This window comes from Protobothrops mucrosquamatus, unplaced genomic scaffold (assembly GCF_001527695.2).
Source record: "Protobothrops mucrosquamatus isolate PMUCROS unplaced genomic scaffold, P.Mucros_1.0 scaffold4730, whole genome shotgun sequence".
Lineage (NCBI taxonomy): Eukaryota > Metazoa > Chordata > Lepidosauria > Squamata > Viperidae > Protobothrops > Protobothrops mucrosquamatus.
In genome coordinates this window covers 23,497-35,771 of record NW_015390622.1, presented here as the reverse complement: position 1 = coordinate 35,771, position 12,275 = coordinate 23,497, and positions in this window count along the sequence as shown.

Genomic DNA, 12,275 nt, shown 5'->3' with positions numbered 1-12,275 from the left:
TATTGTCACTTCTCTAAGCATGGTGCTGGACCTGGACTTTTCAATGAAACGAGAAAAATTGGGGGGCTGGAGGTGGCTGGGAAACAGAAATACAGATAGTCCTCAACTTACAACAGTTCATTTAGTGACTGTTCACTGAGAAAAGTGACGTATTACCGTTTTTCACACGATTGTTGCAGCATCCCCATGGTCACGTGATCAAAATTTGGATGCTTGGCAACCGGTTCATATTTATGATGGTTGCACTGTTCCTGTATCATGTGATCATCTTTTGCAACCTTCTGACGAGCAAAGTCAACGGGGAAGCTAGACTCACTTAACAACCAGGTTACTAACTTAACAACTGCAATGATTCACTTAGCAACTGTGGCAAGAAACATCGTAAAATGGGGCAAAATTCACTTAACAAATGTCTCACTTAGCAACATAAATTTAGGGCTCAATTGTGGTCGTAAGTCGAGGACTACCTGTAAATTGGGGGGGAGGGAGATTGGTCTATTGGTCTAGGATGCAGAAGAAGTTCAGAGGGAACTTCAGAAGACCAGTTCACTTCTGGAAAACATTTGGGCTCCCTTTCTACCTAAACAGTATGTGGCTGTCATGATTTTAAGGAAAATGGAAGAGAAACCCAATCCATCTAAAGCTTTTGCACTATCTTACACAATTTAGTTTCCTGTACAGATGTAACGATCCCTTCTTTGAGGAAAAATCTGCATACATTATTAAGAGAAAACAGGCAGATAAAAAATTGTTTGGGTGATTTTGCAGCAAAAAGTGATTTTGCAGCAAAAAGTTTGAAAAAAGGCTTTTAAAATGGGTGTATCTGGAGAAAGGACATGAAGCAGCACACATTTTTCATTGATTGATTATCAGGTTTTCAAGCCTTTTAAAAGGAATACAGTATATCAGCCCCAGGAAAATCTGAGAAAAACTGTTTTATAACACTCTTATTCCTTAAACTTTTAAATTTCTATTTGTCTAGCCTGCTTTATGGTTCTCTGATTTTCCTTTCTCCCTTATTCATTAGTATAAATTCTGATTGCTTCAACTGAATCATAGTTTGTGTAAACCTAATTTGGAGCCCATGGCAATTCATGGTTTGGCCAAATCTGAAATGAGGGACGATCTCTAAACAGATGACTGAAAAGTCTTGAAATTGAAATCAGCATATCTCGGTGAAATTATATTCTAGACATTATCTTCAACAACCTTTGAGCTTTAAAACCATTAACCTCCAGTCATGGCATATGATTCACCAATCCTTGCTCAAGTATTATACAATTAGTGCTTTCAAAACCATATCGGACATGCTAGTTGATGAAGGTAGGTCCTATGTTCAATTCCAAATGCTGGACATTTAAAAACAGCAAATCCCTGTGTTTCTCAAAAGGGACCTCAGAAAAATGAACATGTTCCTTTCCAAGGAAAGTGATGCTTGTTGCGATCATCGTCTAGCCGTGTGGCACATCTGTGCAAGATCTCTTGAGAGGGTTCTAGGTAAAGAAAACATAGATGATCTTATAAAAGTCCAGCTCTTCAAATAAAGATGTGGTTTGTTCTAAATGGTTGCTTTTTCCCACCTAAAAATTGGCATTAGATATTAGGGTTAAATCAGAGACCCGCAATACTTTTTCTTAGCTTTAGGTTGTGATGGGCAACTTAGTATATAGAACAGTGTTTCTCAACGTTGGCATATTTTAAGATGGGTGAGCTTCAACTCCATGCTGGCTGGGGAATTCTGGGAGTTGAAGCCCACCCATCTTAAAAGTTGCCACAGTTGTGAAACACTGTTCTATATATGTGCTGCCTAACCAATTAACGCAGAGCCATACTCATCATAGGTGTTTGCCACTAAGCCCAAGCCCTTCTGTTGGAGCCATTTGTTCACTGGAAAAAACCCCTGTAGATAGTCCTGAATAGTTGAGTCTGTCTGCCATTTTAATTCATCTGAGAGTCCTAATCTTTAGAGATTGTGGGAAACAAGTGGCAGCTAGGCATAGTTGCTTGGCTGTGCACAGAGTGCTTGGTTGGAGAAAATACGAAAGGGCGTCCCAAGACATTGACTCCATACCATGCCAGAAAGCATGGGGAATGTAGCTGTTGTTCCAAAATAACAACAGTGGCCCTTATGGTTAAACATGGTTGGCAGTTCAAATGCTAGAGATTTGAGATAAAGCATTTGGCAGAATCAGCATGTATTAGTGGCACCAGAAGGATAGGAACTGAGAAGAGATATCCAGGGACCTATTCAGACCTAGGAGCAGAGAGGATCTAAAACTACAATCACAGCATTGCGCCATACATTTGGAGTACATCCTCATTACCATCTAAACAGTCATCAGTCCATGGAACGAAATTCAACCGTTGCCCAGTAGAAATTATTTCTTCTTTCCTGCCACTTTTAAGATAGATTTTTGGATAAGCTACCAAAGGAATTACCATATTATACAATATTAATTTCCTGTATTTCTTTTCTAATTCCTTGTCCATAAAATCCAATAGGAATAATTCTGCTTTCAACATCAGATTAGTTCACTGTATCTTCTGCATTACTGAATGCATTTGTACCCAAGTCATTTTTGTTTTGTTTTTTTCTCAAGTACACTTGTGTGATAAAAATCACACGTGTGATTTTTAAAAAGCCGGTTTGGTCTAGTGGCTAAGGCTCCAAGCTAGAAACCAGGAGACTATGAGTTCAAGTCCTGCCTCAGCCATGAAAGCCTGCTGGTGACTTTGGGCCAGTCACTGTCTTTCAGCCCAACTCACCTCATGGGATTTTTGTAATGGGAAAAATTGGAAGAGGGAGATGTGTTAAATAGGTTCACCACCTTGAGTTATTGTCAAGTTTCAAAGCATGGTTTTGCTGGTGCGATTCTCAGCTTGCCAACAAACTTGGGGAGAGGAGAGAGGTTCGGAATGCAGACTTCAAAGATTAAGAAGCCAGACTGTGAGACTCAAGGACGTTACACCAGGTGTCTGGCCAGGCCTAGAGATTCTTTCTCATAACAATATTTTTCCACTTGATTGAGCAACGTGACCTGACCCAGAGGGAGGAGGGAAAAGTCAATGCTTTTACTATATGAGTTTGGGAGGGGTCTTGACAGAACTGGTTTTGCTTTCATTAGTGCCGAAGTGATGTACTCAATAAAGTTTTATATTAAGAGATCGGAATGTCTTGAAGGTAGTTTGCTTGGTTGGGTTAATCAGTCGGAACCTTGACAGTTATTTGTATAAATAATAAAAGCAGGATAAACATAAGTAAATAAATCCCTTCTTTTCACATTTCCAACATTGGCTTGATATTCCTTTATACTTTTAGACAATTTAGCAAGTGTCATATCACTTATAATGAGGTGGACTTGAACCCAGGATTCTTCAAGGCCAATCTACTAACTTGAGATCATAATATCAAGGTATCAATCTATACAGGTCATTCCTGCCAATATTTGTAAAAACAGATTTTTCCTAAATGATAGGGAGCATACAAACCTTTGCATTGTATGTCTGATGATTCATCCATAAGCAAGAAAAGCCTGTTTGCAGAAAAGTGACTGGGGTATGTATGAACAAACATGTCACACTAAGGCTGGCAAAACTCTATATGTGTTTGTGGGGGAAGGCAAACATTCAATACACTGAGAAACCAAGATGGTCTATTAGCTAAAATTATGAAAGATCTGCTTCTCCAAGATAGCCTTTTTCAACCTGGTGTTTTCCAAATTGTTGGAACATGTGAGAAGTTCACTTCAATGAGGCAAGGCAACTTTAAGACTTGTGGACTTCAACTCCCAGAATTCCCTAGTCAGCATGGGGATTTCTGGGAGTTGAAGTTCACAGGTCTTAAAGTTGCCAGGGTTGGATACTCCTGCTTTAAAGTCTTGATTCCTATAGGTCTACTCTTCATATTTTACTAGCTCTAATTCTTGAATAAATTAAAGAGAGGTTATTGACTATTTCCTCCTCTTACACATGAGTCCCTTATTTTTCCCCCGATAAATCTATTCAACCTTTAAAGTGAATCTTAGTTTTATTATTTTGATTTTCACTTTCAAAAAGACAGGAAACAAATACTGTAAATAAATGAAATGTTAATCTCATGAGGGGAGCACATTATTTGGCTATGAAGTATCTTCACAGTTAGAGTCTCAATATATTGTTCCAACTCAATGTAAAAAATTAGCTGTTTGCCAATAAAATCTGGAAAGAATTTTGAGTTGATGAATATTAAATTATGTTTGAAGAATTCCCACTCCAAAGTCCTTTTTTAAACAGTTCTTTTTAAATTTAATAGTTCTTAAATTGCCTTACAGAGGGACAATAGAATAAGGTCGCTATGCAGTGTAACTTTTTTATTTATTTTTTGGGGCGGAAAAGTTAATTTACTTGGTGCTGGTGGGGAGTGTATGAACTCATTCTTGTATGTTGCCCAGAGCTTGATGATACAGTATGTCAGGGGGAAACTTGTTAAAGAGAAACAAGAGACAACACACAACAAAATTCTCACTTTAGGATCCACAAATTGACGCACGAATTCAGTACTTACATTTCAACAATTTATTGCAATAAGGACCAAATGGACAAGCAATCATTAAGTGTGACAGCTGGGCCAGGTGGCAACACCCAAATCTTTGAAGTAGGCTTTATACCTTAACATTGTGCCCACCTTTAGCATTCTGGTGACACCCAATAGCCATCCCATTTCCCTTTCTCGGGACTGACCTCTGGGTCAGCTCCCTATTTCTGGAACTGACCACTGTGTTAGTTCCTTATTCTTATTCCGTTGTCCTAGTTACCAAGCCAGTTTCCTGTTGTTCCTTGTCCTTGCTCTGACCACTACTTTCCTCACTACCATTTCTACTCATGTCATTATACCCGTGAACAAGGCTCAGTTCCTCAATTCCTATGCTATCTGGTTCCGCACTCTGTTCCTGTGGAGAAATGTGTGCCAGCCACAATCTTTCACCATCTACTGCAAAGGTCACAGTTCTTCCTTTTACTAAGAATGTCCCAGCAGAAACCAGTCTTTATTTTAATTGACTATCAAAGAAATATGTTTGATTTATACAGAAAGAATTATTAAGGTGTTTTTTTCCTTTCACAAGTAGAAAAATACTTTTAATACAGTACATAATAAAACTATGCATTTGGATTTTTAACAGCATATGTTTAGCTGTCTTTCCACATAAAAAAAATAACTTGAGATAACTTATAACAAATATGGGGGAAAATTAGCATGTTATTTCTCATTGTCACACATTCAAAACCTGAAATGGACAAATACAGTTATATATTGATTAAAAATAAATAACTGCCTCACTTTTTAAAGAAGGAAACCAACAGCTGTACAGATGTTGGTCTACAACTTACATAATTTCTTCCTAATAGAAATGCTAACTAAGATTTCTGGGCATGGAAAACAAGTTAATAAATTCTCTTTTTGAGATCTTTTCCTCTGACAGTATGAAAGCGAATAATGCAAACTAGAGAAAGATAAATGCCAGTTAGCAAATCTAACTTGTTGCATTTCTTGTCAACCATTTTCTAGCTAGCTATTAACTATAATTTACTTGGGCTTTAGTAAGGCATTTGATAAAGTAGATCACAACCTACTACTTGATAAGATAGAAAAATGCAGGTTAGACAGCATCACCACCAGATGGATCTGTAGCTGGCTGACCGGCCGTACTCAGCGAGTGGTCCTCAATGGAACCGCATCTACATGGAGGGAAGTGTGTAGTGGGGTGCCCCAGGGCTCTGTTCTGGGCCCAGTGCTCTTCAACATCTTCATCAATGATTTGGACGAGGGGATAGATGGGGAGCTCATCAAATTTGCAGACGACACCAAGCTGGCAGGAATAGCCAACACTCCAGAACACAGGCTTAAGATACAGGAGGATCTGGACAGACTTGAACACTGGGCGCTATCTAACAAAATGAAATTCAATGGTGAAAAAAGTAAGGTTCTACATTTAGGCAAGAAAAACCAAATGTACAGGTATAGTATAGGGGGTACCTTGCTCAATAGTAGTAACTGTGAGAGGAACCTCGGAGTCCTAGTGGACAATCACTTAAATATGAGCCAGCAGTGTGCTGCAGCTGCCAAAAAGGCCAACACAGTGCTAGGCTGCATTAACAGAGGGATAGAATCAAGATTACATGAAGTATTAATACCACTTTACAATGCCTTGGTAAGGCCACACTTGGAATACTGCATCCAGTTTTGGTCACCACGATGTAAAAAAGATGTCGAGACTCTAGAAAGAGTACAGAGAAGAGCAACAAAGATGATTAGGGGACTGGAGGCTAAAACATATAAGGAAAGGCTGCTGGAATTGGGTATGTCTAGTTTAATGAAGAGAAGGATGAGGGGGGACATGATAGCAGTGTTCCAATATCTCAGGGGCTGCCACAAAGAATAGGGAGTGAAGCTATTTTCCAAGGCGCCTGAAGGCAGGACAAGAAGCAACGGATGGAAACTAATCAAGGAGAGAAGCAACCCAAAACTAAGGAGAAACTTCCTGACAGAACAATTAACCAGTGGAACAACCTGCCTCCAGAAGTGGTACATGCTCCAACACTGGAAGTTTTTAAGAAGAGACTGGACAGCCATTTGTCTGAAATGGTATAGGCTTTCCTGCCTGAGCAGGGGGTTGGACTAGATGACCTCCAAGGTCCCTTCCAACTTTTATTATTATTATTATTATTATTATTATTATTATTATTATTATTATTATTATTATTATTATTATTATTATTATTATTATTATTATTATTATTATCTCTTACAATTCTTGCTCAGGCTTTTAATTTGACTCTCAACCCTTTGGAATTTGCTGAGTTCACACATTATGCTAAACTATTGTTTAATCCCATTTTCAAGCAAACCTTAGAGACTAGGTTTACACATATTGCTAAACCATAAATTATAACATTGCTTCATAAACCACAATACCCCGACTCAAAATTTGCCTTTAAATTAAAAAAAACCTACTTATTTTAGTATCACTCATTTATTCTTGGTTAACTGAACTATGTTTTAATTAACCAGTTTGGAAAGTTCCACAGCAAACCAAATCATAAATCAAATGCAACCAATGGGTTTTCATAATACACTAGATTAAACAGCAGTTAGCTAGTTTGCAACACAGCAAATCATGCAAACTCTTAACACGATGTATGAAATGAGCCCCCTTTTTCTTATCTATCTGCCTTGCAGACCTCTAAAAAAATCTTTAGGGGATAATTCTTTCTTTTCTATTGAATCTCCCTATGCTGGAAATGATAGTGGAGAGTCAATCAGACAACTATTCCTGGGTGGGGCAGGAATAACTGAATAGGCAAAAACAGGAGGACACCAATCTTGGTTGCTGGTCCATCCAGCTTCTAAGCCAGAAAATCCAGTCCAGTTCTCTGACCCTTTTGCTCCCACCTCCTTCATAAATGTATAAAGGCCAATGCTGAGTGTAGTGTATCTTGCAGAACAGGTTAGAGTTGGCTGGTGTACATCTAACAGGTAAGTGGGGCTTGTAAGGTGGGACCCCCTTCAAGATGGTTGAGGGAGCAATTGTTGTTCTTCAGACCCATTCTCCAAATTTTACTCAAATAAATGCTAGATCAGAATAGTAGAATCAGAGCTGAACTTCATCAAAGTTCTTAATTGTGATGTTCTTCCTGAAACATAACCAGAATAATCAGCTGTAGCAAAAGCCAACTCCAATCTTAATGCCATCTCAAAGTTTAATGAGTTCATTGCAGTGAAAGCTTTGGGGACTTAGATGCTTTTGATAAAATCAGTCTCATCTTCGTCTTTTAGTGCATTTATAAATCCCTGATTTATTATGGTGATGTCTTGTGCCTTGGATGTTCTACCAGTTCCCACAGGGAATGTTTACAATCTATGCTGATTAATAATGTATTAATAGCATGGATAGCTGGAAAATATGACTTTTGTTGAATTGTCAGATCCTCAACAAGCCTAGCACATTATAGAGATCTAACCCATATAGTTCAGTATGTCCAAACATGTTGCTGGATGGATTGAATCATGGATATTTGTGAAGAACCACTACCTAGATAAAGGAAGATTTTAGGTTTCTGAAAACCTGAGTGGAGGATGGGTATTAAAATCTTGAAGTCTCCCAAGTAGACTAAGTTTAACTGGGATGCAGAATCAATTATCCACTGCTTCCTGTGAAACAATATGCAAACCAATATGATACAATGATTAAAATATTGGGACTAGGAACCAATACAGGTTCAAGTCCCTACTTGTTCACTCTCTTAGCATAATGTATGTTAAAAAATGTGTTCTGTTTATTAAATTAAAAGACCTTTGAGCATCCAGAATACATTATTGAAATGCAATACTAAAAATGAATGAATGAACCATGCCTTGTAGCAACCTGGATCTCCAAGTGCAGATATGCATGAATTTATATCGGAAGGCCGGGTACTATGATCCATTAAACCTTGTAATCTAGTGGAAGAGCAGATTGTCTCCTATACCATGGCTGTCACAGTTAGAAGGCTTATAGTATTAAAAATGGGGGAAGAGGTGTGCTTTCCAAGCTTTTATTTAAAAGGAGACATGGGTCAGGTTAAAGAGAAGATCTGTTATGAGGGGCGTTTAACAGCTGCTCTGAATTCTGTGGCTATTATGAGGAAGGCTTGTGAAAGGTATCCCTGGGTTATTTACAATTTTTCTTGTATTCCTCTCAAGGATGGTTTCTTGGTCATGCACTGCAGAAACTCTCAGCAAAGGAAACAGCTTGAGCTTTCTCCTGTCCATAACTTGGTATTCCTAAAGTTTTTAGAGAATCTTTTTATTCCTCCCTCCCCACTTTAAAATGTGTGCTAAGGCAACACTGAACTGGGAGGGAGTCCTACTGGATGTGATGTCATGTCTTGCCTTACTATTTGGCAAAACTAAAAAAGGGAGAGGCTGGAGGATGCTCTTTTTTGGGGGCGGGGCTGTCCCAGCTAAGTTCTCCTGGCGGTTTTCTTTTGTCGGCATTTTCTCTGAAAAATCCCTGGCTTATTTGGATTTAGAAGTTGAGCCAACAAAATGGGATGAAGGATATTCTCCAAAACAGCATCCAGAAGATACCTTAAAATATTCATTTCATCTGTTGGGTTGACAAAGCATTGATTTACCCTTTGTGTTTGTGGAGTTGGGTGTTTTTGTTTGTTTGTTTGCACCTTGGCTTTGCTGGGATGTTTTTCTGTATTTTATAGGGACTGCTCTCGTTGTAATATTTTTTAAAGTTTACAATCCAAATCAGTGGAAAGATGTACAAAAATCCTAAATCAGAATATTTTAATTTCGCAGAGAAGGCTCTTCTTCTGTCCTTCAATATTATTTTGGGTCCAACTGGTTTGTTTTTGTTTTTGTTTTAATTTTTGGAAATACCTAATTTAAGAGGAAATGGATGTTTAGCTAAGCCAGATTGATTGGATTCCATACATTTCTAATAAAACTGATTCTAATGCTAAAAAGAATTGGCAGTGGTTTGAGGATAGAGGTCCTTCAGACAATGACATGCACAACCTTGGCACAGGAGTCAAAGTCTGATTTTCCTGTTTTTACCAGAACTTTGGACTTGTTGTTAATTCCTGAGACAAGAACATCACCACAGATAAGGCTCATTATTTAGTCTGGCACCAGTTGAAGTCAGGAGGCGCTGCCAGAATTGTGAACTGTTACCACTCCTCCATCACCCAGCTCTCTGGCAAGATGGCCCTCCCATTGGAATAAGGTGGTGCCCCAGGGGAAGACGATGATGTTTGAGCTCCCTTGCCGCTTTCAAATCCGAATCCTTTGCTTTGTCCTTTGCTTCAAGCAACAAAATATCTTGGGTTGGTTATGCATTGTTAGCTTATTCCCCAATCTTATCCTCTTACCTTTCCAATATATAATATTTGAGATGACTGGTAGTGATAGGGGCCTTCTCAGTAGCTTCATCTAAATGTTAATTCAGAAGGCCAAGTTGATGCTCTCTCTGTTGATTTTGAGCCAGTGGCTTGAGACAGTCTTTTTTAAGACAGCATTCACTCCGTAGACAATAAAAACAATTATTGCTTGCTTTTGCCTGTTTTAAGATGTTTTTGGAACTCTCTTTTGCATTTTTAGAAATGCATTTTTGGGGGACTTCTTTGTCTTTTAAGTATTTTAAACTCAGTACCATTTTTTAAGTTTCAGTAATTGGATACGCTTGATTAATTGCGCCTGAACTCTGAGGTGAAGCAGAGTCAGGCTTTGCAAATTCCTGGAGAGATAAACTAGGTCAGGAAATCAAAATATCGTGGAAGAAGACAGAAAAAAGCCATTTTTGTAGCATTGCCCAAAAAAAAATGCATAGAGGATGGATCCAATCTTAAGACAATGATCATTTAACTCAAATGAGACTTTTCTTTTTAATAATAATTTTAAATGGAATCTGGCTTGAACAAAGCACACGTACTAAAAGGGCAAGGTAGAAATCCTTTGACTGGTATGGGTGGTGTGTTTACCCAATAAAATTCATACCTTCTTAGCAATGGAGGGTTTCTGTTTAGTTTTAATTGAATTGAGTAATGTGCCCAGTGCTATAGACACATCTTTTATTATATAGATAGTCCCTGACTTACAACAGTTCGTTCAGTGACCATTCAAAGTGACAACGGTACTGAAAAAAAGTAACTTATGATTGTTTTTCAGACTTAAAAACACTTCAGCATTCCCTGTGTGATCATGTGATTAAAATTCAGACGCTTGGCAACTGTCTCATATTTATGACGGTTGCAGTGTCCCTGGGGATCATGTGATCCCCTTTTGTCACCTTCTGACAAGCAAAGTCCACGAGGAAGCTAGATTCACTTAACAACCATGTTGCTAACTTAACACCTGCAGTGATTTACTTAACAACCGTGGCAGGAAAGGTCGTAAAATGGGGCAAAATTCACTTAACAAATGTCTCTCTCAGCAACAGAAATTTTGGACTCAGTGGTGGTCCATCCTAAGTCGACTGTTACCTGTGTTTTGTTTTTATTGTATTTAATTCAGTTTACAGAGGTGAGGTTTATACCACTCGGAGTCATTTGCAACCAGAGTAGCCTATTAATTTAGTGAAATAAATAATAATAGTAACACAGGTTGAAAATTTACACATTGGAACTGATACAATATGTACCCTTTAAAGCAGGAGTCTTCAAACTTGGCCGCTTTAAGACTTGTGGACTTCAATTCCCAGAATTCCTCAGCCAGCTTTGCTGGCTGAGGAATTCTGGGAGTTGAAGTCCACAAGTCTTAAAGCGGCCAAGTTTGGAGACCCCTGCTTTAAAGCAACTGCAGCTTTTCACAGTGTTCTTTGCTAATTGGCTTAGAAGGCCAACTCCTGTTTGAGAAACACTGGCGAAAAAGAGGGTGAATTTCTAAATCCACATTCATTCCTCTCAGATTCTGATCAGTAGATAGGCAGGTGATCGCCTCCTGAGAGAAAACTTTGTATTTTCTCAGAAAGGTGGGGCAAAGCACACCAGGCAGGACTGGTTTAAGATGTAGAAAACTTAGCTCTTATTTTCCTTTCCTTCTCCCAGCAGAGCTATCCTGGATGGTGCAATGTGGACATCCAGGAATCTCTGCTATGCTGTGTCCTCAGCCTTATGTCCAACCTGACAAGTTAAACCTGCCCTTTGCGGATTCAAGTAGGCAAGAATCAGGAGTTGCAGACAGTCACTCCCTGATCAGAGCTACTTTCCCGGTGGAGTTTCAGTGTTTGATTCTTTCCATCTGCCCCTTGCTTGATTCAGATGCACAAACATATTGCAAAATATTTTAATTCATAATTCCATGCCCAGTTTGGAAAGCAAAGGGGTTGTGGTCGAATCAAATGGCTGAAAATGTCTGTCAGCCACAGGGTAAACCAAGCGTGTCCATGGGCGGCCTGAGGCCCTAGGTAGCTAGTAATGTGGCCTCACAAGATCGTAAAATTTTAACATTATGTGATATACATATATTAACTCTATTATACATTTTATATGTGGCCCAAGACAATTCCTCTTCACTCAGGGTAGCCCAGGCAAGCCAAAAGGTTGGACACCCATGGCACAGACCAGTGGTGGTATTCAAATATGTGAACAACCGGCTCTCTGTGTGGATGCCACTTCCAGAAGTCCATTGTGGGCCTGGGCAACAAAAAAATAGCTACCAGTTCTACCGAACTGGTGCAAACTGGCTGAATCCCACCACTGGTGCAGACTATCTCTCTCTTCTGAATTCTATCTTTTCTGAAGCGTCC